This window comes from Penaeus vannamei, chromosome 7, assembly GCF_042767895.1.
Source record: "Penaeus vannamei isolate JL-2024 chromosome 7, ASM4276789v1, whole genome shotgun sequence".
In the NCBI taxonomy this organism is placed as follows: domain Eukaryota; kingdom Metazoa; phylum Arthropoda; class Malacostraca; order Decapoda; family Penaeidae; genus Penaeus; species Penaeus vannamei.
In genome coordinates, this window is record NC_091555.1 from 47,436,034 (window position 1) to 47,438,533 (window position 2,500).

The following is a 2,500-nucleotide window of genomic DNA, read 5'->3' on the forward strand; positions in this document are numbered from 1 at the left end:
GTTCAAAGATTTATCGATACTGAACTCCATTAATAAAATTGATGAAACTGTTCCATTTCTCTCACTTATTTGTCTTCTCTCTCTCTCTCTCTCTCCGCAGATCTTCTTCTTCAGCTGAACACCAGATTGAACGGAAAAAGAACGGCAGTTGCTCTACAGCGTGAACGTCAGGTAAGTCTGCTTCCGAAAATAACACTTGTATCTGTAGTGTATCTCTTGCTTTGAAGAAAGAAAGAGGGAGAAAGGGGTGGGAGAGAGAGGGAGGGAGGGGGGAGGGAGAGAGAGGGAGGAAGGGGGTGGGAGAGAGAGGGAGAAAGGGGGTGGGAGAGAGAGGGGAGAAAGAGGGTGGAAGAGAGAGGGAAAAAGGGGGTGGAGAGAGAGAGAGAGTAAGGAGATGGTACAGAGAAGGAAGAAGGGGGTGGTAGAGAGAGGGAGAAAGGGGGTGGAAGAGAGAAGGAAGGAAGGGGAAGGTAGAGAGAAGGAAGGGAATAGGGGAGGGTTGAAATATGTAAGTTCTTTGGAGGTACATTTTTCTTTTTCTTTTTCTTTTCTTTTAAATGCTCTCAAGAGTTATTATTATCATCGGGTATTTTGCGTATGGAATTATAGAGAGGATTATACTATGTAGTTCAATGCGTTATTATTATTATTATGTGCAGGGTATTTTACGTATGGAATTAATAGAGAGAGGTATACTATGTAGTGTTATGAAGGTATATATATTTTGTTGTATTTTTTTTATTATCAGTTGATTAATTAATGTATTTACTCATTTGTTTATTTCACAAATGTTTCCATAAGGATGGCTTATTATACGAACGGTATTCTGTGTAAAGAATAAAAAAAAAAAAAAAAAAAATAAATAAAAACATCTTGCTTAAGTGCGGTCGTATCTTAAGTGCGGTCGTATCTTGCTTAAGTGCGGTCGTATCTTGCCTAAGTGCGGTCGTATCTTGCTTAAGTGCGGTCGTATCTTGCTTAAGTGCGGTCGTATCTTGCTTAGGTGCGGTCGTATCTTGCTTAAGTGCGGTCGTATCTTGCTTAAGTGCGGTCGTATCTTGCTTAGGTGCGGTCGTATCTTGCTTAAGTGCGGTCGTATCTTGCTTAAGTGCGGTCGTATCTTGCTTAAGTGCGGTCGTATCTTCCTTAGGTGCGGTCGTATCTTGCTTAAGTGCGGTCGTATCTTGCTTAATTGCGGTCGTATCTTGCTTAAGTGCGGTCGTATCTTCCTTAGGTGCGGTCGTATCTTGCTTAAGTGCGGTCGTATCTTGCTTAATTGCGGTCGTATCTTGCTTAAGTGCGGTCGTATAAAAGGTTTAAGTGCTGCCCTATGATGGACGCTGTGGGGAGGGGGGGGAGTGTAGGGGGTAAGGATAGGGGGCCAGGGAAGGGGGAGAAAATTGGGGGATGAAAAGAGAGAAGAGGGGTGGAAGGAATTGAGGGCGGAAGGGGGGGTTGGGGAGAGAGAGGGAGGAAGGGGGTGGGGGAGGGAGGGAGGAAGGGGAGTGGGGGAGGGAGGGAGGAAGGGGGTAGGGGAGAGAAGGGAGGAAGGGGGTGGGTGGAGGGAGGGAGGAGAGGGGGTGGGAGAGAGAAAGAGGTAGGGGGGTGGAAGTGCTGGAGAGGGAAAAGAAGGGTGGGAGAGAGAGGGGAGTAAGAGAGTAAAGAGAGAGGGGGAAGGTGGCGGGAGGGAGGAAGGGGCGGGAGAGAGAAAGGGAGAAAGAGGCGACAGAGAGAGGGAGAAGAGAGTAAAGAGAAAATGGGGAAGGATTCGGATGAGTGATATTACCGTGAAGAACAATGTACGTGTGCCCCCCCCACCCCCCCACCCCCAACCAAAAAAAAAAGTGTAAATTAGGAAAAAAAAACCCGTAAAATAGGGGAGGAGACGAAAGACAAAAACGAAAGAGGAAGAAGAGAGGGGAGAGAGAGGGGGGGAGAGAGAGAGGAAAAATTAGAAAAAAAAAACCCGTAAAATAGGGGAGGAGACGAAAGACCAAAGACGAAAGACCACAAAGACGAAAGAGAGGGGAAGAGAGAGAGGGGAGAGAGAGAGGGGAGAGAGAGAGAGAGAGAGAGAGAGAGAGAGAGAGAGAGAGAGAGAGAGAGGGAGAGAGGGGAGAGAGAGAAAGGGGAGAAGGAGGAGGGTTTATATGGTATCCTCTTTCGTCCCCTCATTATTGGCGAGATTGCGAGTCGGGCAAACAATACGGCCGTTTTGAATAATCCGACGGAAAAGAAATCCGTTTTGGAACAACAGCGCCTTCAAGGAGGTTGCAACAGAGGGAGGGAAGGGAGGGAGGGAGGGAGGGAAAGGGAGGGAGGGGAGGGGAGGGAGGGAGGGAGGGAAGGGGAGGGAGGGAGGAGGGGGAAAACGCAGGATGGAAGGGAAGGAAGGGAGGGAGGGAGGTTGGCAACATAGGGGCGTTATGGGGAGGAGGGAGGGAAGTGGGAGGGGAAGGGAGGGAGGGGAGGGAGGGAGGGAAGGGAAGGAGGGAAGGGA

The 2,500-nt window shown here is 48.7% G+C and overlaps 1 protein-coding gene across 1 annotated transcript in view; it reads left to right on the top strand.

Annotated features, from left to right (window-relative positions):
• The window catches only part of LOC138862237 (discoidin domain-containing receptor tyrosine kinase B-like), a gene marked incomplete at its 3' end in the record, with an annotated part of 187,082 nt that overhangs the window by 119,865 nt on the left and 64,717 nt on the right, over positions 1–2,500 (top strand). The window contains 1 exon segment of the mRNA XM_070123847.1: positions 101–171.